The following is a 25,806-nucleotide window of genomic DNA, read 5'->3' on the forward strand; positions in this document are numbered from 1 at the left end:
AAACAACAAAGCTACAGAGTCACCATCACAGCTTGCCTGGATGGAGATGAGGCAGGGAAAAAGTGAACTTGAGGTTGTGTGGGCATACCAGTAGGTTCACCTGCTCAGCCCTGACCTCACCACAACCCTGTGCCACCCCATGCAGGTAAGCTGCAGTGATGCTGGTGTCAGAGAGGTACCTTTCCAGCTCCTCCACACACCACACTGGTTGCTACTGTGTGGCCTACATGCAAGTCATGCATGAGCCGGGCTAAAAGTTGTAAGGAAACTCAATTGCTCCTTGCTGCCTTCCTCTCAAAGGAACTTACACGTTGCCTCCTTTTCCCAGAAAAGAACAGTGGACTCCACTGTCTTTTGTTGGAGATGTTACAACCAGGAAGGTCTGTATGTGTGGAATGGCAGACTGGTCCCAGTCCCTCAACAATGATGTTCCAGAATGCTATGAAGGTTCCACCAAAGTACACAGATGAAGGAGCAGAAGAGGAATCCAGATAGCTTGAGCCATGCTGCAAGCTACCTGGTCTACCTAAGATCACACCCTTGTTGCCTAAATGGGAGTGTTCTTGTCCCACCCCTTGCTGGGGATTATTTATTTATTTATTTATTCATACATACATACATACATACATACCCCTCCCATCTGGCTGGGTTTCCCCAGCCACTCTGGGTGGCTTCCAACAAAATATTAAAGTACAGTAGTCCGTTAAACATTAAAAGCTTCCCTAAACAGAGCTGCCTTCTATAATAATAATAATAATAATAATTTATTATTTGTACCCCGCCCATCTGGCTGGGCCTCCCCAGCCACTCTGGGCGGCTTCCACAGAAACCAAAAACACTAAAATATCATACATTAAAAGCTTCCCTGAATAGGGCCGCCTTAAGATGTTTTCTGAATGTCAGGTAGTTGTCCATCACCTTGACATCCGATGGGAGGGCATTCCACAGGGCGGGCGCCACCACCGAAAAGGCCCTCTTCCTGGTTCCCTGTAGCTTCGCTTCTCGCAATGAGGGAACCGCCAGAAGGCCCTCGGCGCTGGACCTCAGTGTCCGGGCAGAACGATGGGGGTGGAGACGCTCCTTCAGGTATACTGGGCCGAAGCCGTTTAGGGCTTTAAAGGTCAACACCAACACTTTGAATTGTGCTCGGAAACGTACTGGGAGCCAATGTAGGTCTTTCAAGACCGGTGTTATGTGGTCTCGGCGGCCGCCCCCAGTCACCAGTCTAGCTGCCGCATTCTGGATTAGCTGTAGTTTCCGAGTCACCTTCAAAGGTAGCCCCACGTAGAGCGCATTGCAGTAGTCCAAGCGGGAGATAACTAGAGCATGCACCACTCTGGCCAGACAGTCAGCGGGCAGGTAGGGTCTCAGCCTGCGTACCAGGTGGAGTTGGTAGACAGCTGCCCTGGATACAGAATTGACCTGTGCCTCCATGGACAGCTGTGAGTCCAAAATGACTCCCAGGCTACGCACCTGGTCCTTCAGGGGCACAGTTACCCCATTCAGGACCAGGGAGTCCTCCACACCTGCCCGCCTCCTGTCCCCCAAAAACAGTACTTCTGTCTTGTCAGGATTCAACTTCAATCCATTAGCCGCCATCCATCCTCCAACCGCCTCCAGACACTCACACAGGACCTTCACCGCCTTCACTGGTTCTGATTTGAAAGAAAGGTAGAGCTGGGTATCATCTGCATATTGATGGACACCCAGTCCAAACCCCCTGATGATCTCTCCCAGCGGCTTCATATAGATGTTAAAAAGCATGGGGGAGAGGACGGAACCCTGAGGCACCCCACAAGTGAGGGCCCAAGGGTCTGAACACTCATCCCCCACCACCACTTTCTGAACACGGCCCAGGAGAAAGGAGCGAAACCACTGTATAACAGTGCCCCCAGCTCCCAACCCCTCTAGACGGTCCAGAAGGATGTTATGGTCGATTGTATCAAAGGCCGCTGAGAGGTCCAGCAGAACTAGGAAACAACTCTCACCTTTGTCCCTAGCTCGCCGGAGATCATCAACCAGTGCGACCAAGGCAGTTTCAGTCCCATGATGAGGCCTGAACCCTGATTGGAAGGGATCCAAATGGTCCGCATCCTCCAGGCGTGCCTGGAGTTGTTCAGCAACCACACGCTCAATCACCTTGCCCAAGAATGGAAGATTTGAGACTGGGCGATAGTTGGCCATACTGGCCGGGTCTAAAGATGGTTTTTTAAGAAGCGGTTTAATGACCGCCTCTTTCAGCGGATCTGGGAATGTTCCCTCACAGAGGGAAGCATTCACCACCCCGCAGAGCCCATCGCCCAGCCCTTCCCGGCTAGCTTTTATAAGCCAGGATGGGCAAGGATCAAGGAGACAGGTGGTTGGTTTCACTCGTCCAAGCAGCCTGTCCACATCCTCGGGGGTAACGGATTGAAATTGATTCCATGCAACTTGACCAGACAGGGCTCCAGCACTCTCCCGCCCCAGCCCTGCTCCCACGGTGGTGTCTAGCTCCTTCCGAATATGAGTGATTTTATCTGCAAAAAACTTTGCAAAATCGTTGCAGGAGATCTTGGGGTCTTTACAAGGCCCCGATGGTAAAGGTGGTTCCGTTAAATTGCGGACCACCTGAAAGAGTCTCCTGCTACTATTTTCTGCAGATGCAATAGAGGCGGTGAAGAAAGTCTTCTTCGCCGTCGCTATCGCCACTTGGTAGGCTCGACGTTGAGCTCTAACCTGTGTCCGGTCAGATTCGGAGTGAGTTTTCTGCCACCGACGCTCTAGCCGTCTCAGCGATTGTTTCATCGCCCTCAGCTCCGAAGAAAACCACGGGGCTGTCCGGGCTCCATGCAATCGGAGAGGGCGCTTCGGAGCCAGACAGTCGATAGCCCTGGTTAACTCCGCATTCCAGCGGGCCACCAGGGAATCAGCTGAAAGGCCATCAACATGGGATAAAGCATCCCCTACCACTCTCTGGAAACCATTTGGATCCATTAAGTGGCGGGGGCGGACCATCCGAATTGGTCCCACCTCCCTGCAGAGGGGAAGGGTCGCGGAGAAGTCCAGTTGCACCAGGAAGTGATCTGACCATGGCACTTCTTTGGTTTCATTTTTACTTAGTGTCAGATCACCCACGTCGCTAGAGGTGAATACCAGGTCTAAGGCATGTCCATGACTATGAGTTGGGCCCAACTTATTCAGGGACAGCCCCATGGAGGCCATGCTTTCCACGAAGTCCCGAGCGGCCCCTTGTAAGGTCGTGTCGGCGTGGATGTTAAAATCCCCTAGGACGACCAGGCTAGGTGTCTCCAGGAGAACATCCGCCACGACCTGAAGCAGCTCGGGCAGGGAATCCTTGGTGCAGCGGGGAGGTCGGTACACCAAAAGGAATCCTGTACTGCCCCTATTGCCCAACTTCCAGAACATGCAGAGAACTGGGTCTTCCCAATAGGACGCCTGGTGCAGACTAATGACTTCCTAAAAATCACTGCAACCCCCCCTCCCCGCCCACATGACCTGGGTTGCTGTGCGTAAGAGAAACCTGGTGGGCAAGCGGCAGCAAGGACGGGCCCATCTGTCTCATTCAACCAGGTCTCTGTCACACAAGCCAGGTCAAATCCTCCATCCACAATCAGGTCGTGGATGGCAGTGGTTTTATTCACCATTGACCTGGCATTACACAGCAACACCTTCAGGTTATGTGGGGTTCCCCTGTTGATTCCAGTATCCATCTGGTCAAGGCCAGACCCGGAGGCAGGGATAGTCTTCAAACAACGACTAAACCTGCCTCCTCGGTAATGACATGGTCTGGTCTTAGCGTAACTCCGCCTCCTGCCCATGATCACCGAGATCGGATGTCCCAGTGCTTCCCCCCCTGTGGAACTTGTCCCAGCCATCGTGTTGGCTGGGGCCTCACTCCCAGGCAGCCCTGATCCCGCCCCTTAAAAACAAAACACAAACTATACAGAACCAATAAAACAACAGAAAACAAAAACAGAACAATTACACTAAAATTAATCCCCAACCAAATATCCATTACACCCACCCACCCCCAGCAAGAGAAAAAAGGAAAAAAAGAAATACAAATTTAAATTGCCACCGACTGCTTGAGGACATTTTAAAACACATTGGAACCACGCCCCCTGGGCCAGTTGGAAAAGGCCCTGGAAGGGAGCAGGCCCTGCAGTCCTCACCCAGCCGATGGTCCGAGGCTTCCCTGCAGCAGGAGTCCCTTTATAGCTGGGAGAAAGGGCCTGGGCCACGCCCCCTGGGCCAGTTGGAAAAGGCCCTGGAAGGGAGCAGGCCCTGCAGTCCTCACCCAGCCGATGGTCCGAGGCTTCCCTGCAGCAGGAGTCCCTTTATAGCCGGGAGAAAGGGCCTGGGCCACGCCCCCTGGGCCAGTTGGAGAAGGCCCTGGAAGGGAGCAGGCCCTGCAGTCCTCACCCAGCCGATGGTCCGAGGCTTCCCTGCAGCAGGAGTCCCTTTATAGCTGGGAGAAAGGGCCTGGGCCACGCCCCCTGGGCCAGTTGGAAAAGGCCCTGGAAGGGAGCAGGCCCTGCAGTCCTCACCCAGCCGATGGTCCGAGGCTTCCCTGCAGCAGGAGTCCCTTTATAGCTGGGAGAAAGGGCCTGGGCCACGCCCCCTGGGCCAGTTGGAAAAGGCCCTGGAAGGGAGCAGGTCTGGTAGATATTACCAGACTTCTAAAAGTCTGGTAGTTGTTTTTCTCTTTGACATCTGGTGGGAGGGCGTTCCACAGGGCAGGTGCCACTACTGAGAAGGCCCTCTGTCTGGTTCCCTGTAACCTCACTTCTCGCAATGAGGGAACCGCCAGAAGGCCCCTTGGCGCTGGTCCTCAGTGTCTGGGCAGAACGATGGGGGTGGAGAAGCTCCTTCAGGTATACTGGATAAGCACACAATACTTCCCCAGCTTCTTATTTCAAGGACAGGTCACATGGCCCAGTGAGGCCAATCACACCAAGGCATGTGTATCCCTATTTAGGACACAGAATTCCCTGAAGCTGACCTCTTCTGATGTGGGCCCATTTAACAATATGAAATTAGCTGGTTACCCATTCAGGGGACCAAGTAACATTTTCTGAGGGGTGTCCCATGACTAGCTGTTGGAGCACCCATTTCGCCTACTCCACACTGCTATTTATTTTCCCTGGGTGGTTTTTGGCTTTAATGCTACAATGTAGGACAAGTAGTTTTGCCCAGTTGAGGAGACTTGGGGATTTCACATTCTACCTCTTCAGATCTGACTTGCCCTCAAGGTAGCCAGCTTAGTTTAAAGTTGCCCACAAGTAGCCAAACAACCTTTGATCTGATCTCTGCAGATCATCTACAGAGTAGTGAATACAGTCATACCTCAGGTTAAATATGCTTCGAGTTGAGCGCGTTCAAGTTGCGCACCTCGGCAACCCGGAAGTAACGGAGCACGTTACTTCTGGGTTTTGCCGCTTGCGCATGCGCAAACGCTCAAAATGATGTCATGCGCATGCGCAGAAGCAGTGAAAAGTGACGCGCGTGCTGTCGCTAGTTACGTTTACCTCTAGATGCGAACGGGGCTCCGGAACGGATCCCATTCGTATCTAGAGGTACCACTGTAAAGCTGTGACCATTTAACCACACATATCTCTCATGTCTTCGTTCTAGGTGTGTGGACAATCAGAAATCAATGTATGACTCAATTAATATCTCTCTCTGAACATACACATTGTGAACATATACAGTTTCCAGCACAGTTCCCCAGAAGAAAATGACATTTTAAAGCTTACCTTTATCTACTGTTAGACTGCGATCATATACACTTACCTGGGAGTAACTAGCATTGAACTAAATAGGACATAGCTCTGAGTAGACATGCAAATGACTGCCCTGTTAATTTCATTATCCTTTATGGCAAATGACCTTAAATAAAGCTCCTTGCATCTGTTTGCCTACCAGTGTTCCCTGGTGTTATTATTGGATAGCTTTCCTCATAGCCACCCCAGAGAAAATAACTATATCCATTTCAGCTGATTTACAACCAAAATAAATACAGTCTGCTGTACAAATATTGAGTTTTACCTACAGTTAATCAATGTTAGATGAGTTTATCAGTTCTTTAAAGAAATTCCAGGAAGCCATCAAAAGTGGGTTGTGACTGGAACAGGTAATAAAGAGGCCAGACACCAATATATGGATTGAACCAGGTCTACGGCTCACAGATCTCAGCAGAGGGATACAACTGTGCTGGAACGACCAAAATGGCCTTGTGGGAGCCACCCTGCCCAGAAGAAGAGACCCCAAAACTATTGTCTATTAGGAAACGTACAGAATACTAAGGCATTCAGTTAGATACCTGGTATCATCTGAATTTGAAATACAGTGGTACCTTGGGTTACAGACACTTCAGGTTACAGACGCTTTAGGTTACAGACTCCGCTAACCCAGAAATAGTACCTCGAGTTAAGAACTTTGCTTCAGGATGAGAACAGAAATCATACAGCAGCAGCGCAGCAGCAGCAGGAGGCCCCATTAGCTAAAGTGGTGATTCAGGCTCAGAACAGTTTCAGATTAAGAACAAACCTCCAGAATGAATTAAGTTCATAACCTGAAGTACCACTGTATATCCTCCATCACATCAGGCCATATTATGCATGCTTAGAGAGCTAGTAGGACCTGCTGTGACAAGCGGGGACATTGTGGAATATACTGACCCTACTGAAGACCATGAAATAATCCGTTCCAAAAAGTATGGTGGACCAGAATTCTCTCAGGTGTGCTAGGCCACTTGTATTGACTATTTTGTTTGAAAGACATGGAAATGATAAAATACATAAAACAGAATAAAGTACATTGCAAAGTTAAAATGATTATTTGAACCAGACATTCTGTCAGATAAGAGTTTGCTTCCCTGAAGAATTTAACTTGCCATTTCCAAAACCATTTCCCCTTAAAATGGCTGTCCCAAAGGCAAAACAGGCCACTTTTCAGAGACCTAGGGAGACCTATCCCCTAAGAAAAAATTAATCAAATACCCAGGCGATCTCCCAACTGGGAGATTTAAATCTTCGAACAAGGCTGTTCTTAAATCCTCATAAATTGGGCAAACCAGTAAGCAGTGGCATAAGTCTTCAAGCACGTTACATCCACATAGGGAAACTCTCTCTACATAGGAGATGTAAAATATGCATACATTTCTTCTTAATTTTTTAAAAAAGAGTTCTGGTTCATTTTTAAAAACAAAGAACTGCGTCACAAAATTCAGAGAACTGAGAAATCCAAAGAATAATTACTTTCTGATCAGTAATCAACAATTGCTTCATGATCCAGGAGGTATGAATTAGTTCAGTGTGCTTATAAATGTGGACTAAACAAAATTTCCTACATCCCTATTTCTTATAGTCCAATATGTTATTACTTATGTATTTCTCTTTAAACAAATCTCAGCCTTATTAGCATTATCATTTCCTTTTTGTGTCCTTTCCTGCTAAAATGAAATGTTGAGCTAGGGAAAAAATTAAGTATTCTTCTTGTCTCTTTTCACAGAAAATGTCACAAATGTCTTTACAGGACATGATTGTGTAAGAAAAGTCTAGTGTAGCAGCAAGCAATGTATGTTCAATAGCTATGTATCAATTCCAATGAAATTATCTTGATAAACATCTGAATGACGTTCTCAGATGATTCAGTTAACCATTATAAAAAGGAAGCCAATTAGCAATGGCTATCCATGTTGCTACAGTAGTTATTTTATTGTTATAGTGTGGCAGACGCCATTAAAAAATTGATACTTGCCATCTTCTAACATTGTGGCTCTTTAGGGCACTTAAGATGGCGAGTGGTGGCTTCAGAGGTGATGATTGGCTATGCCGAGTGGGACTGATGGGAGTTGGGCTCCAAGAACGTAGGGAGGGCCACAGGTTTTCCACCTTTGTCTTGGTAAATGCCTGAGTGATATGGGCTTCTCACGTACTATACAGTAGAAATGCAGCCAATAAACAAACAATGAGGGTGAACTTTATGAAGGCATCCATACCAGCAACACCACGTGAACTAGACCTTCATCATATTTTCATGATGGAAGGAAATGAACTAGAAACTGTAAGGGTGATGAATATGACCAGAAGAAGAAGAAGAAGAAGGGTTTGGATTTGATATCCCGCTTTATCACTACCTAAAGGAGTCTCAAAGCGGCTAACATTCTCCTTTCCCTTTCTCCCCCACATCAAACACTCATGAGGTGAGTGGGGCTGAGAGACTTCAGAGAAGTGTGACTAGCCCAAGGTCACCCAGCAGCTACATGTGGAGGAGTGGGGAAGCGAACCCGGTTCACCAGATTACGAGACTACCACTCTTAACCACTACACCACCAACAATTTTTGTTGGTACTATAAAGGTAAAGGTACCCCTGACCGTTAGGTCCAGTCATGGACAACTCTGGGGGCGCACACTCATCTTACTCCATAGGTCAAGGGAGCCAGCGTTTGTCCTCAGATGGCTTCCGGGTCATGTGGCCAGCATGACTCAGCTGCTTCTGGCAGTCAGTCCAGAGCAGTGCACGGAAATGCCATTTACCTTCCCGCCGGAGTGGTACCTATTCATCTACTTGCACTTTGACATGCTTTCGAACTGCTAGGTGGGCAGGAGCTGGGACCGAGCAACGGGAGCTCACCCTGTCACAGGGATTCGAACCACCAACCTTCTGATCAGCAAGCCCTAGGCTCAGTGGTTTAGACCATAGTGCCACCCGCGTCCCTGTTGGTATTATAAAAGGTAAAGGGACCCCTGACCATTAGGTCCAGTCATGGCCGACTCTGGGGTTGCGGCACTCATCTCGCTTTATTGGCCAAGGGAGCCGGCATACAGCTTCCGGTTCATGTGGCCAGCATGACTAAGCCGCTTCTGGCGAAGCAGAGCAGCCCACAGAAATGCCGTTTACCTTCCTGCCGGAGTGGTACCTATTTATCTACTTGCACTTTGACGTGCTTTCGAACTGCTAGGTTGGCAGGAGCAAGGACCAAGCAACAGGAGCTCACCCCGTTGCAGGAATTTGAACCACCAATCTTCTGATCAGCAAGTCCTAGGCTCTGTGGTTTAACTCACAGCGCCACCCGTGTCCCGTTGGTACTATACTGCAGCCTTATTCTTTGATTCAGAATTCATCTGCTAAAGTCCAGCCCATCATGCATATCAATTAGGGTAATTAGCTCCTCAGCAAGACAAGTGGCAATCTTCTTCAACTCCTAAATTCAGTGATCCAAATGGGAGATAAGGCATTCAACTTTGGCTCCCCATAGAGTCATGCTTGAATTGTATACTTAGATCCTTCTAACTGGTGTACAGGTAAAGACTTCATTTCATTATTCCTAATTTTAAAAGCCGGTGGGTTTTCGTTTCTTCTTCTTAACAAAATACATATTACAGAAGAACCAGTGTAGTTCTTTGTGGAATCAGTAATCCTTTTCTGTATGCAGCAACATGACAGAATTAGTGGACAGGTAGGCAAACGACTATTATTATCTTAAAGGATTAGCTCAGTAATCCAACGACAGAAAAGACTTTTTAAAAGGACACACACTCAAGTCTCATTTTCTCATTAAAAACAAATATGGTTTCCTCCTAATGGTTTCCAGTGTGTAGTAATAATTATAATAGGAGAATTTTTGTTGTCGTTGTTGCAAACTTTAGTTCACATCATCATTATCTGTTTTTCCATCCAGAATATGCCATGCAATTGATCAACATTTTCATATTGGATTATTTTATTTACACATAAAGGGCATTTGTGAGGCACAGCCACTAAAGTCAGCATTCTCAATGAACCTCTCATAAATTTATGCTGTTTTGTAGACTATTTAAGTAGCTGAAATGTTTCTCATAATTTGGGGAAATGGGCTATATGGACAACATCTGCATCAGAAATTTGGAAAGAAAGTGAAGCATGCTAAGTCAATAATCTTACCCTCTACATCATAAATATTTCTTTGCGAATAACATTATTAACATTACCATCATAACCCTCCTCTTCCTACTGTTCACCCTAAGGTTGGAGTGTGAGTTAGAACAATTACATACATAATTTTATTTGTATGCCACCTTTCCACAGTTCAAACCATGCATAAGGCAGCTTACAAAATGAAATATATACACCGTGTTTTTTGCTCTATAAGACGCACCAGACCACAAGACACACCTAGTTTTTGGAGGGGAAAAACAAGAAAAAATATATTCTGAATCTCAGAAGCCAGAACAGCAAGAGGGATCGCTGCGCAGTGAAAGCAGCAATCCCTCTTGCTGTTCTGGCTTCTGTGATAGCTGCACAGCCTGCATTCGCTCCATAAGACGCACACACATTTCCCCTTACTTTTTAGGAGGGAAAAAGTGAGTCTTATAGAGCAAAAAATATGGTATATATATCCATAATTATAACATGACAAATGTAGTCATGAACAATAAATAAAACATTAAAAAATGCACAACCAAACTGAACAATTTCCACATAAATCACAAGTTCAAAGAGAAATATACAAGAAACCAAAAGCAACACACCCACCCCAAACAAAGAAACCCAAACAACACCCAAGCCCAAGAGTCTGTTCAACAGCCTTAGCATTTGTAGCTGTGTCCAGTCAGTACCCAACTAAATCAACGTGTGCATGGAACAACTTCAATAAGTACAACATCTGAGGACATAGCACTAACATAAAGGACAACAAAAGACAATAAAGCATTTACTACACCATGTCTTCAATCTGGCCTGATCCTCATGCTCAGAGACAATCATTTATGGGCCCATTAAGACTTGGATTACAGTGGTACCTTGGTTCTCGAACGTAATCCGTTCTGGAAGTGCATTCCAAAACCAAGGCACGCTTTCCCATAGAAAGTAATGCAAAATGGATCAATCCGTTCCAGACTTTTAAAAACAACCCCTAAAACAGCAATTCAACATGAATTTTACTATCTAATGAGACCATTGATCCATAAAATGAAAGCAATAAACAATGTACTGCAGTCGCACAATCAATCAGTTGGTAGCTGAACTGGGTTCCACACAGCCACAAAAACAAAACAAAAAGAGGTGCAGAAGCAAAAACACAAAATAACTGACAGACCTCAGCGTAACACTCAGAACGGAAGTGTGCCACTCAAATCGGAAGTGTAGCACTCAAAACGGAGCATGTTCGGCTTCCGAAAAAAGTTCACAAACCAGAACAGTTCTGGGTTTGCAGTGTTGTTTGAGTACCAAGGCATGTGAGTACCAAGGTGTGGTGATCACACAGGGACCTTGGACGTTTCACCATCTATTGATCCCTGTGCCACCACTTTATTTCTCACTGCCACCACCCAGGCCTTACCTGGTACAATACTGAGTCCAGTCAGGGTTAAATTGGAACATAAGCTTCTGTTTATTTATTGCAGTTTATCAGTCAATTGCAATCATGGGGTGTCTATCCAGTCCTATAACTTCCACTACCTGCTCTCACTCACTAAACCACCTCTCAGATATTTACTTGTCTTCCTAGACCCTAACTGTTCCTGACTCAGCTTATTGCGCTACACTAACTCAACCTACCCCCAGACTCTATCCCAATTCACTCCCACTCCCACTCCAACCAACCAACCAACTCCCAATAAACTCCTCCCTTTGCTCCTCCCAGAGCTGGTTTTATAGTCCCTCTGACTCCACCCCCTGGGTCCTGATTGGGTAACCTGTTTAACTCTTTCACCTCCAGCACTCTCATATGTTAATCGGAAGTGTAACACTCAAAACAGAGCACGTTCGGCTTCCGAAAAAAGTTCGCAAACCGGAACACTTCTGGGTTTGCAGTGTTTGGGTTCCAAGTTGTTTGAGTACCAAGGCATGTGAGTACCAAGGTACCACTGTACTGATATTATACCACACGCGGACTTGGGTGGGACAAAAAGTGCCTCTGTTATCGTTGATCACGAAAGTATTATAATGCGTTCAAAAGAAAGCTGGCATTTCACATCTTCCCAAGGAGTCTGGCATATGCCCAGTGTTTAGAAATGATTTCTAACGTAAGTTATGAGTTTTCAAGAGACCTGAGACCTTTCATGTCCAAGTCTCAGGGGTGCTAATTAAACTGTGACTGATAATAATCTTGTCTTCTCATGCTGTACCCCTCTGTTCTATCATGTACAGGTGTTTGAACTAATGAGAACGCTCCCTGGATTATCTTCAGGGTTTATTCTTATTATTTAAAGAAAACAGAGCCATGTATACCTGAATTAAAAGCACATTTTAGTTCCAAGGACAACAATAACAGTTGATTCAAAGCTAACTTACAGCCTGATCTTTACTCTGAAATCTTATTGAGTTCTACTACTACAACAACAACAACAACTCAGAAACAGTTCCTGCCTTATATAGAACTCCCTCCAAAGGTTGGGCCACTCATTTTCAGTATTTGAAAGGGCTTTGAAAACCCACCTTTTCCAAATGACTTTTGATATACTTTACTTGGTTATGATTTATTGAGGTTTTGTAGCTGTTTTATTGATCATTTGTTGATTTTATCAATGTTTTATCACTGTGCTTCTGGATACGGTTTTTATACTGGTTGAATTAGATTTCAATGTATTGTTGATTTCTTTTTCATTTCATGTTAGCTTTTTTATACTATATTGTTTTTCTATGCTTCTAATTACAATGGTACCTTGGTTTTCGAATGTTTCCATTGGCAAACGTTTCTGAACTTGAACACCGTAAACCCAGAAGTAAATGCTTCCATTTTCAAACACGCCTTGGAAGTCAAACTTCTGAGGAGTCTTCCATATTGAGTCTTCCATTTTGAGGCTTCCATATTGAGTCTTCAGTTTTGTTTCAGAGCTTGAACGGTCTTCCAGAATGGATTACGTTGGAAAACTGAGGATTGGTTGGCTCCAGAGATAAATATTTAAATACTAGTTAAATCAATCAATCAATCAATCAATCAAGGGTTCTATCCAATGATACTGTGCCACTCTCACAACAGATTTCCTTGTGCACAACAGATCTCTCTCTTCTCTCGTCTGCAACCCCACATCCTTTGAATCTGGTCAAAAGGGTTGGGGGACCCTCTGCAGCAGATTTTGCGAACATGCAGATGGAGGAGAGATAGGGGAGACTCATTTTATGACCAGAGTTTCATTTTTACAGTTTTGGATACAGCCTCAAGTGATAGATTTCAATGGAACATTCCCTGGCAAGTGTGTGCAGACGATGGAGGTCTTAGCTTTTCAACAATAATACACAGATGTTTCTGAAAATCTTACATCTCTATGAGACTGGTATTAAACATGGATCTGATGTTCACATGAATAAAAATCTTATTCACTATTCAACTTAACCCCACCCCCCTCTTCATCCAAGCGCTTAACCTGGTTTGCTGTTCCCAACCTTTCAGGTCCAGCTAAGGTTATTGTCAATGCTGGGTTCAAAACGGTTTGATTTAATTGATTTAATTACTATCAGAAAGGGCTTTGTCCCCAGTGTTGTCATCTTAAATCAGAAAATGGTGTTAAGATGTCAGTGCAAGTAAAGTGTTTGAATGCAGATCTGCAGAGATGCTTACATCAAAATATCACTCGGGGCTAAGGCATCGCAAAGCTGTTTGCTAACCACTGAGATGATAGTAAACATATCAACAAGAATTGTGTCCAACCCATATGCATTCAGCATTATGCAGACATCGGGGAACTAGAGAAAGCCGCAAGTGATCACCTTCTGTATTATCCCGTCATCTACAATGGATGGCTTATATTAGAGTTGCCATCAAATTGTGCAAACAAGTGGAATTGTACAATGGCTCTGGCAGTGTCTACTTGGAGCAATTTTTTCCAAGGAATTTTAAATGAAATTATGAAAGAGTTTGAAGAGGACTAGAAATATTTCTTAGGAAGGTGGGTTCCCAATGCCCTACCTAAGACCCTTTATTGTAGGATGTTAAATTTCATTGTAAGTGTGCTGTAGTTGTTTTCTGATCTTCACCAGCGCTTGCATGCCCTTTAGGAAATCCATGACTGCTACAGCTCTCCATGCAGTGGACAAAGACTTTCCTCCATTGCATCGTTGACAATTTAATTTCCCAGAAGCTGGAAGAACCAACAAGGGGATCATCTATTTTGGACCTGGTCCTCACCAATAGGAAGGAACTGATTGAAGTGGAAGTGCTCAGAAACTTGGGAGGAAGTGATTGTTGTTCAATTTCTTTACAAATGACATGGATGAAAGAATTGAGGGGATGTTCATCAAATTTGAAGATGACACCAAACTGGGAGGGGTAGCTAATGCCACAGAAGGCAGAATCAGAATTCAAAATGACCTTAACAGATTGGAGAACTGGGCGCCAGCTAACAAAATGAATTTCAATAGGGACAAATGTAATGTTCTGCACTTAGGAAGGACCAAATGCACAAATATAGGATGGGGGACACCTGGCTTACTAGCAGTACATGCAGAAAGGATCTAGGGGTCTTGGTGGACCACATGATAACATGAGTCAACAGTGTGATACACAGTAAAAAATGCTAATGCTATCCTACACTGCATCAACAGAAGTCTAGTGTCCAGACCAAGGGAAGTAATAGTGCCACTCTGTTCTGCCTTAGTCAGACCACACTTGGAATACTGTGACCAATTCTGGGCACCACAATTTAAGGAGGACGTTGACAAGCTGGAAGCTGTGCAGAGGACGACAAGCAAGATGATCAAGGGTCTGGAAACTAAGCCTTTTGAAGAGCGCTTGAAGAAACTGGGAGGAGACTGAGAGATGATAGCTATCTTCAAATATCTTAAGGGTTGTCCATGGAGGAGGGAGCATGCTTGTTTTCTCCTGCTCTGGAGGGTAGGACTCCAACCAATGGCTTCAAGTTGCAAGAAAGCAGATTCTGACTAAACATTCAGGGGAAAGAGCTGTTCGGCAGTGGAACAGACTCCCTCAAGAGGTGGTGGGCTTTCCTTCCTTGGAAGTTTTTAAACAGAAGTTGGATGGCCATCTGCCATGGATGCTTTAGCTGAGATTCCTGCATTGCAGGGGGTTGGGCTCGATAATCCTTGTGGTCCCTTCCAGCTCTTTGAGTCTATTATTCTGTGTCTACTCAGAAGTAAGTCCTATTGATTTCAATGGAACTTACTTTCAAGGGAGTCTGTGCAGGGTTGCAGCTCTAATGTGTCATCCCAACCTCTCAACTAACTAGAAGGGATCCCTATATTTATAGCACCTCAAAAATGTGCTGACACCTTCTCCACTGGAGGGAATGTGTGAAATCTGAGTCTTTATTTCACTTCTCAAATATACTTCTATTTTCCCATATATATATAGTGCATGTTTGAGACATTTTATTCACATAAAGTGTATCATGGTAATTTTTTTGGCAACAGCTGTCACCCTTTTTATTTTGGAAACCCTATCCAAATATGCAAAGTTGACATAGATTTTAATATGAAATTTACTTTTTATACATAATATATATTTTTAAAGTACAGATTCATGTACACTTGGGTTTTTGTGTTTATCATCTAACATTTATGGATAATATTAATGTATGTTTTAAATACCATGTAAACTGTTTAGAGCTTTCAGCAATTAAGCATATATGAGTTTTATAAATAAATAAGCAAAAGTCCTTTGTTTGTCGTGCAGATCAAAACCATTATATGCAGCTCGCTTATTGCACATTCCGTGCATATCAAGTAGTTCTCAAGCCGAATACCTGCCTAGGACACCTATCCATATCAGCAAATTTGCTTCACCTGACTTATCCAAGAGTTTTCATGGTACAGCTGCATTATCCAGCATTGCTATGCTGATGCAATCCTGTCTTCCGTTCCTAGCAATCCTGTCTTCCGTTCCTGGTTCCTTACCTGGACAAACTAAGTGTGGCTTAGAGCCTAGAAAAGGACTCTGACTCATTGCATCTCACTCCAGTTGCCTCTTTACAAGGACACTGAAGACTTGCAGCACCCTTGATTTACCATGGCTATGGATGCCAAAATCTGCCAACTGGCACAGTCAGTTCTCCACACGAAACCCAAGTGCCCTTGCAAAGGTTTACCAAGCCATTTCCTTATATAATACAGGGTGCATGTTTTCTTATTGATTTTTAATATTGAACATTCTGTTTTTTTCCAGAAAGGTGCACCATCTAAAGTAAATCCTATTTTGCATACAAATTGTACAACTAGCATATTTTAACTACTACAGATAGCTTTGCAGCTGCATTATTGCTTATCCTAAAATCCCTTTTGTTTCACATCACTTCTGTGCCGTGTAACTATAAATAAGCTAATAGCTCAGATTCTATAGTTATATAATGCTATTGCAATTATGTCTCCAGTGTATCAAATCCATGCAAAATGCATGCCCTATTCCTGCTTCAGGGAGGGAAAAGTAGGGAAGCATAAATATTTCAAGCGATGCTTTGGGCAAACATGGTATTGTTCTGCACCTGCAGATGGTGCTATATCACAACATTTTCCTTTGTGATATCAGATCAGTATATACTGATTGCTCTAGCTTTGATCTTGCCATTATATATGGACGGATTTTTTTACTTTTAAAAATGCCAGATTTTGCACAGGAAAATGTCACTGTGGGCAAAGTCCCAATGAGATGCAAAAATTTACGCAGAAAATCCCAGTGTTTTCATACATCAAAACACGCGATGCTCACAGTGCCCTCAGTTTTTGAAGAATTTTGTTAAGAACTGGTAAGAGATCTCCTGTTTGCATTCCCTTTTATTGCAAGGCAAGGCAAAAGTCCCCTGTGCAAACCCTTCTTGATTTTGTGCATCTTCCACCTGTGGCTTAAACATCAGATATCCATGGTGGATTGTGGCTGTTGACTGTGGGGCATGAACAATTATTGGGAACAATTGTTCCCAAGCAGAACAATTATTTTTGCTCCAGAACTCAGACCTTTCATTTTCCCCTACCAGTTATTCCCTCTTACAGTTGTCTGGTTGGAAGAAGGAAGGATTGTAGGTCACACTCACACTGTACATTTGAAAAAAAAAAAATGTGGGTGGCACTGTGATATAAACCACTGAGCCTCTCGGGCTTGCCGATCAGAAGGTCAGTGGTTCAAATACCCATGACTGAGTGAGCTCCTGTGGCTCTGTCCCAGCTCCTGCCAACCTAGCAGTTCAATAGCACACCAGTGCAAGTAGATAACTACCTGCTGTGGCAGGAAGGTAAATGGCATTTCTGTGCACTCTGGTTTCTGTCATGGTGTCCAGTTGCGCCAGAAGCGATTTAGTCATGCTGGCCTCATGACCTGAAAAGCTGTCTGTGGACAAACACTGGCTCCCTCGGCCTGAAAGCGAGATGAGCGCCGCAACCCCATAGTCGCCTATGACTGGACTAAACCGTCCAGGGGTCCATTACCTTTTATTTTTACCTTTTATGTACATTTAAAACACATGGATTCACTCAAAGAATCCCGGAAACTGTACATGGCTTCCCTCAAAGAATCTTGGAAACAGAGCTAAAATCCCAAGCACCCTTAGCAAACTATAATTATCAGGATTCTTTGGTAGAAGTCTTCACACAAAAATCTCTACATATTTTCTTGGTTGGAGAACTAAAGCACAAAATTTAGAGAAACAAACCAATTCCCTCCTTCTTGTCTACCCACAATAGTGGGGGGAGTGGTCTTCCAAATGTACGAGAATGGGCATTGCAGGTTGCTGAGATATCAGTGACATGAAGAACTGACTACAATGATGGATGAAGGGAGGTGTTTTTTTAAAAAAAACAACAACAATAATAAAAAATTTTATTTATACCCTGCCCTCCCCAGCCAAGGCCGGGTTCAGGGTGGCTAACAAGCAATAATAAAAACAAGTTGAATGAATACAACTTAAAAACAAGATTAAAATACATTTAAAAATTGAAACATTAAAATGCAGTCTCATCACAGGAGGAGAAAGGAAAAAAAGAAAGAGGGGTAGGGAATCAAACTGGCTCCAAGCCAAAGGCCAGGCGGAACAACTCAGTCTTACAGGCCCTGCGGAAAGAAATCAGATCCCGCAGGGCCCTGGTCTCATGAGACAGAGCGTTCCACCAGGCCGGAGCCAGTGTTGAAAAGGCCCTGACTCTGGTTGACAACAACAACAACCTCTGTTTGTTTAAAGCTGGAAGTTTTTTATACGTTGATATAAATATCTGCTTTGTAAAGATCTTCATGTGGATGCAAAACTGCTCTTGATTCCAGAAAATATATAACATTACATAGCATCCAGCAGCCAAATTGTGGAATACATTATCATCTGAGATGGCTCCTGGTTGGAATTATTGGCGTCTGTTGTGCAGCTGCCTGGGAAAAAGAGTAGACTGAGAGGCAAGGGCGCCAACTTGCTCCCCACATTGTGGGGGCCTGGCATCACCTGACCTGTCCCACCCCCATTCGTTGCCCGTTCTGCCTCGCCTGTCCCGTCAGCACTTGCCTGCGGGTGGGGGGCACGGAGGGCAAAAATCACCCTTCATGCTTTCTGCCTCCACCCTGTGGGCCAATGCTCGCCCAGCGGCAGTGGGGGGATGGTGGCCCCCTCAATATTGGTGGCACTGCCCAGAAATATTGAGGGGGCTGAAGCCTCTTCCACCCCTATAGTTGACCCCACCGCTTAGACATATGATAGCCAACTTCAAACATCTCAATGGCTGTCACATTGCAATATGAAGCTTGTTTTCTCAAGCTCCAGGGAGTAAGACCAAGCTAATGGATTCAAGTAACGAGAATGAAATTTCCAACTAGACATCAGGAAGAACTTTCTGATGGAAAATGCTGTTTGACAGTGGAACAGATTCCCTCAGAAAGTGGTTGATTCTCCTTCACTGGAGGTTTTTAAGCAGAGGTTGGAGGGCTAACTGTCAGGGATATTTTAGTTGAGATTATTTCATTGCAGGATGACCCTCAGGAAACCTTCCCACTCTATAATTCTATGAAAAAGGTCTACACGGTCCCAAATTTATCCTTGCTAGGCTTGCACCAAGTCCTGGTGCATTGGAACAGAGAGATGATGGCTATTCCCACAAATGCAAACTTTCCCCTTCTTATCTCAGTACAAACGGTGGTGGCAACAGCAATGATATCCATGCCACACGAAGGCTTGGTCTGGGGCTAATAGTCCTACATGTCTGGATCACTCATTTGCAAGCTGGATCTCTTCAAGGTACTACAATCCTTTATTCCCTTTCAACCCAAACACTTTCTGATAGAAAATCATCCGGCCAATTGCACAATCAATGCATATTCAAGTAATTATCTCATCATTTGTCTGAGAGCTTTCACCCATACAAATTGCCGTGCATTTTCCAATTCCGACAAACAATTAAGAATACGATTAGCTTGGAGAATAGTGAGACCTGCCCGCTTCAAAGCTCTTGGATTTAAAGCAGCCAGACAGGTATGTTGGCTTTCTTGACATTGCACCACGATACTGCTTGACTACACAAAACCTTCTATATGTGTACAGCAAGTTGTAGTGGCGATTCTAGCATCCGTTTTAGATGCAGCGATTGGCTTCTTCAGAACCCATCAGATTTTGGAAATCTTGGTGGATTCAAGAGGGTGAGCAACTTCACTAAAATTCTTCCACAGCAAAGCCTAGTGACTTCATCCATTTGTAATCCTGCATGAGACAAAATCAGAAGTGTGTGTGTGGCCAGTATGTTGTTATTCAAGTATTACTGAATATACTTCCTTGTTTCCCACATCACTATAGTTAGATTAAAAGCTCTACGTCAGTGGTAGGTAGCACTACACCCTCCAGATGTTGATGCTGAATTTCAGCTCCCATCAGACCCAGCCAGCACAGCCATTGGTTAAAGATGACAGGAATTATAGCCCAGCAATTTCTAGAAGGCATCACATTGGTTGCCCGTGCTCCAGGTCATGTAGAAGATGATCATGTGGAAGTGTATTGCCATAGTGGCATCCCAAATCCATGATACATTGTTGTTGTTTAGTCGATTAGTCGTGTCCAACTCTTCATGACCCCATGGACCAGAGCACACCAGGCACTCCTGTCTTCCACTGCCTCCTGGAGTTTTGTCAAACTCATGCTGGTAGCTTCAAGAACACTGTCCAACCATCTCGTCCTCTATCGTCCCCTTCTCCTTGTGCCCTCCATCTTTCCCAACATCGGAGTTTTTTCCAGAGAGTCTTCTCTTCTAATGAGGTGGCCAAAGTATTTGAGCCTCAGCTTCAGAATCTGTCCTTCCAGTGAGCACTCAGGGTTTCTTTCCTTCAGAATGGATAGGTTTGATCTTTTTGTAGTCCATGGGACTCTCAAGAGTCTCCTCCAGCACCACAATTCAAAAGCAAAAATGCATGTGGGAAAACATGTGAACCTAAGTGGACAGTTGAAAGCAAGGAGAGCAAGATAATAGAGAAGAATCTCTGGTGCCCCATGGGATTCATCAACTACTGATGCTGATTCACTGATGTAAATATATTGCTTAGGACCACGACATTGAAATTTATAAATAAATTATTCCTGGTGACTTTGCACATGACTAAGAAGATACATTAATATTGCATCAATCCTTGTATGCAAATCTTTGATGCCATCAAAACAGTTCCGTGAATTTTGGTCTGTGAGAAAGTCACTTTTCACTTTCTTCTGTTCGAAAGGAATCTACAGCTCACTGGCAAAAATAAAATAAAATCTCTGTGAATCAGCACGTTTGAAGATGAAACAGAATAATGCTTATTGATATATTGCATGTGACCATTGTCATTGCGTTCTATCTTCCAGAAACCTATGTTTCCTATATTAGTTTTGTGGGGTGGAGGGGTTAGCTTTTGGGGGGGAGCGCGGATTTTGTTTTGTTTTGCTTTTTGCTGATGTTTGCATTTCTGTAGGGAGATGGTCTCCTGCTACAGATAAATACCATCTGGTTCCAGAGATTAATCCAAACTTGAGGAAATATGCCAAACATAAAATGTGTTTCTTGACATCTGTTCTGAATATGTCTATAGTTTTGCATGTTTGCTCCTCCGCTGATTTTGTTCCATATCATTTAGAAAACATTTAACTAGTGCTCGGTGAGTTTGGTTGCTTTGTTTAGTAATTGACTGTTTTCTCCCTGTATATTGCCTTTAGACTTTCCTTTTCCTCTGCATTCTGTTCAGCAATGATTATCATAAGAAGCGCTCTGCATTTTTCATTCATTTAGAGTTTGGCTTCCCTGTCCCATAGAGTCAAGAGTAGATAACAGTACCACAAGGCAGGAAACAATGGATTCCTGTTCCGGATCTAAAAATCAGGCCAGAAGCTTGGAGGAAGCAAAGGAAGGTGAACAGGAAGAAAGATGAAATCTAAATGCTTAGTAGGCACAGATGTCTACACATGTTGCTGTTATAATGTGATATTTTGAGAGGATGATCCAGGCAAGTGAAATGAAAGTCGAGAAGTGGCAGAGAAGGGAAAAGCTTGGTGGGAAAAATGAGTTTGTGAGAACAAAATTTAAAGACAGAAACTGAATATAATAGAAAAGGGGAATGTGTAATCCAAGACATCAATGAGTCTGAAGCTGGTGTATAAGAAATGGCAACTGTATTAGGAATTGTCGATAGGAGAAAGGACCCTGCAGATGAAGAGGAGGCCAGGGGAAAGAAGTGGAGTTTTATAATTATTCAAACAGCCGTTTATTGAAATCATTGGTTATGGCATTTTGCAGCAAAGAATCCCAGACAGATAAGAACAGCCAGTAGTGGGGGAAACCAGGTGGCGCGTTGGAAGATGGCCAACAATAACATCTCTCTGACCCACACGAGGTAATTAAGGGGCTGCTATGGGAAGTATGCAGTCTTCCTACCCCCCCAGGAGTGGGGGGGGCGCTGCCTTGCCAGCGGTGTTCACAATACACCCCCTGATCCGAGAGATGGGGGTGCCAAACACTTGGCATGAGCCCTCGGTGAAGTCACATCTTCCTGACGCTGATTCCAATTAGCGCGTGCTGGTTAGCTTCAGCTCGGAATTATAATTGGAAACATACGATTGGATGAAGCTGAAGCACATATATCAAGTAATGTTCGAGAGATAAGACTGCTGAGTAATGGATCTCTGTGACCAGGAGTGACGGATGGATAAGTAAATCTTCTGATGAATCACCACTAGGAGACTGTATGTTTGGAATGAAGGGGGGGTGGAGGAAAAAACTTTTTTTTTCTTCTTTGCACGATGTGATATTAATAACCCTTCCCCCAGATAGAAATAAGATCGTTGCGTTTTTATTAATCACAAGCAGAAATTCAAAAACTGTGTGGGATGGATTATAACAGGAGAGAGGATTGGTGAACGGTGAGAACGAGGAAAATTTTTATGACGCAGTTAAAAAATGGCGTCTCGCCAAGACAGGCTTGCCGGAGAAAGAAGGACAGGGGGAGGAGAATCAGGATCGTTCGAAAGAGAAGGAATGTTGGAACCCAAGTTTGACCTGACAGAGCCTCCTGACTCATTTGATTTATTTGGCAAGCCTGAGAAAAGTAAAGGACAGACCGAAGATTAATTCTTTTTATGGAAGCGTTGAACAGAGGCTGTCCCTGGACGATATGATTTTGGAAGGGTACAAAACCCACACAGAGGATGCCTGCTAACCTGCTTGTGAAAATTATCAGAGATCGCAAAGAAAGGAATATACGATAACAACAAGAAGAGAAAGAAAGTAATAAAGGACTATCTGGATTGAACTGGATAGAACTGTCTAATTAAAGCAGTAATATAAGTGATGTTTGGACTCGTTCGGAGTTTTGGACTCGTGCGGAGCTTGATGTATGGGCACCCCCAATAAAATTTAAAATTTGGCTGTATAATTTGGAACTAATGTGATTTGGATAATGTGATGTGATTGGCCTGTTAATATTTTTTTTTTTAAAAAAAAAAGAACAGCCAGTAGCAGTATATGCGGTGGCAACATGGTCTAAAATACATAAACTGGAATAAATCAAACCTGATTATTGGATGTAGCCAATAATATAGTGTGTGTCTAAGCTGTTGTTGAAAATATATTTCATGAATATATGGGGGAACGGCTGAAGACAAAGACTGGGAATGCAATCTAATTTCTATTTGTTCGTTATTTTCACTAATATTTATGCACACTTTACCATAATATATGCATTTTTGTACACAGTGCTTGACTGGGAAAAGGCATTGCAAAATTCAGAGAAGTGTGAATTGCAAAGGATGGCTGTGTTTTGGTTCAGGCAGTGTTTCAAAAAGTGTGAACTTGGGTAGGTTCACCTTTCTATGTGGTCTGAACTGAAGTTCTCCCACATCTAAACTCCAAGCTTCCTGGGCCACGGAGAGGATGGAATGATGTAATTTCTCTCCTGGGCTTTTTTTTAGATCAGAAACCACGAGAAAACTGCAGAACACCAGAGAATTATTTAATAGAAAGACACCAATGCCAGCCTCATCTCAATGATAAGGTATGTTCAACTCTAAGGAACATACTTCTAACTTCTAAGGAAATTTTAAATCACCATACAAATAAAAGAGAAAGACAGAGGGGAACATAACTTTGGAGCAAGTATACAACAGGATTCATCTATCCATCAGAGACAGTATTCTCTGCATCAGTACTGCATTGCCACATTTGAGATCCACAAACATGTGAGTTGGGGGCCTCTGATACAGTAAGGACCATTCCAGATTCCACCAACCACTCTGGAATAGAATGATTACATTTTGTCATGGGCAAAAAATAAAATAAAATTCAAAGCCAATCCAGGCACTTCTGTTTATCCCTGTCTATATAATCCCAGTGTCCACAACTCTTATTCATACACTTCAGACTCCATCCGCTGTCCAATATTATCAGGCTAGTGACTTTGCTGTAAATTAGGCTTTTCTGGAATGAGAAGAGATTCCCTGAAAAGGCTATGCTTTACAATAACGCTTAGTCCATATTAGGAAAACTGTTCACTGTCGGCTACACTGGCTTGTTTGTTGTTTTTCTGTGTTGTGAGATATAAATCTCTAAGGGCCATGAGCAGAAAATACGTATTTTTGCAATAGGATTAAATCATGCAAAAGAAGTCAATCTGTACAGATGCAGTTGGGAGCTAGTGCATTTGCTCTTTTTAGAGTTTTGTTTGTTATGATGATCAAGAAGATTTGGAAGGCAAAGAAAAGTGGAGACGTTCTGCATGGGGTGGGGAAGAAAATTGGCCGTGGGGGGATGGAGAAGTCACCCACTGGAGCAGAGAATTACTTGCTTATATTTCCACATTGCTAAGTGTTTAATATTAAAGTGGGTTCTTTAAGCACTAGTAAGGTTAGTGTCTGGCATTTTAGGCTCTTGTCTGAAAAAGGGTGTCTGAATAGTTTGCCAAATGGCTATGCGTTGCCTCAGAGGCCATGTTCTAAACACCATGGTGTAATTACTATCATCAATTATAATAACCATGGAAACTACACTCTAAAAAATAATTGTTTCCATGTTAGTTTCAGATGGTGCTAATATTACGGATCACTAATTGCTTTGCAAAAGGCCTTATTTCTTTGCCAACTGTAGACAAAGTGTTCTAGATACAGTGGTACCTCGGGTTAAGTACTTAATTCATTCCAGAGGTCCGTTCTTAACCTGAAACTGTTCTTAACCTGAAGCACCACTTTAGCTAATGGGGCCTCCTGCTGCTGCCGCGCCGCTGGAGCACGATTTCTGTTCTCATCCTGAAGCAAAGTTCTTAACCTGAAGCACTATTTCTGGGTTAGCGGAGTCTGTAACCTGAAGCGTATGTAACCTGAAGCATATGTAACCCGAGGTACCACTGTAATCTTATTTCCAAATTGTGTACTTCAAACACAAAAAAGGCATTTTAGTCCAAATGGTCTGAAGGATCAAAGAATGTTAGAGTGGATCAGCTGGATTTTTGCAAAAAAATTAAAAATGGCATTCATTGCTAGACCTGCTTATATTTATAGTGGAAGGAAGGGAGCAAAGAAGGAAGGAAGGTTGACCAGTGTGGTGTAGTGGTTAAGAGCAGCAGACTCGTAATCTGGTGAACTGGGTTCGCTTACTCGCTCCTCCACATGCAGCTGCTGGGTGACCTTGGGCTAGTCACACTTCTCTGAAGTCTCTCAACCCCACTCACCTCACAGAGTGTTTGTTGTGGGGGAGGAAGGGAAAGGAGAATGTTAGCCGCTTTGAGACTCCTTTGGGTAGTGATGAAGCGGGATATCAAATCCAAACTCCAGCTCCTGCTCCTGCTCCTGCTCCTCCTCCTGCTCCTCCTGCTCCTCCTCCTCCTCCTCCTCCTCCTCCTCCTCTTCTTCTTCTTCTTCTTCTTCTTCTTCTTCTTCTTCTTCTGGTTTGTATAATATTCCATCACTAGCCCCAATTGGATTTTATTTTTCACATGGATTCCCAAAACTCAGTAATTATTTTGTCAAAGTAATCATAGCTACACTTAGGAAGAAATCCAGTTTTTTATCCTGAAGTCCCTGGGAAGGGTAGTAATTCAGGGACTGAATATCTGCTTTGCATGCAGATGGTCACAGGTGCAATCTCTGGCATCTCCAGGTTCATTTGGAAAAGACCCCTATCTGAAACCATGGAGAACCATTGCCCATCAGTGTAGACAAACTGAGCTAGATGGATCTAAGCGTCTTGCTCGGTATAAGGTAGCTTCCTATGGTTCTCTTTAAGGTGGTGTTCAGATGGTTTGTTGAATGGATGCTATTCACAGAGAATAGCTGGTGAACGTGTGGCTTGAAATGGGATAATTTAGGATAAAACTATATGGTAGGTTTTGACAAGAAGTCACCACCCAGAAGGTGGCTGTAAATTAGGGCTGGGCACAGTGCCCCCAATCCAACCTGTGG

General features: G+C 43.9%; 1 long non-coding RNA gene across 1 annotated transcript in view; it reads right to left on the bottom strand.

Moving 5' to 3' along the window:
* LOC308596707 overlaps positions 1 to 18,287 on the bottom strand; it is a 30,587-nt gene extending 12,300 nt beyond the window's left edge. Inside the window, exon 1 of the long non-coding RNA XR_014012674.1 lies at positions 18,203 to 18,287. This is a non-coding gene — a long non-coding RNA (uncharacterized lncRNA). The remainder of the gene's footprint in view (positions 1 to 18,202) is intronic.
* Positions 18,288 to 25,806: the final 7,519 nt, after the last annotated feature.

The sequence above is a fragment of the Podarcis bocagei genome (genome assembly GCF_964188305.1).
Source record: "Podarcis bocagei genome assembly, chromosome: 10".
In the NCBI taxonomy this organism is placed as follows: domain Eukaryota; kingdom Metazoa; phylum Chordata; class Lepidosauria; order Squamata; family Lacertidae; genus Podarcis; species Podarcis bocagei.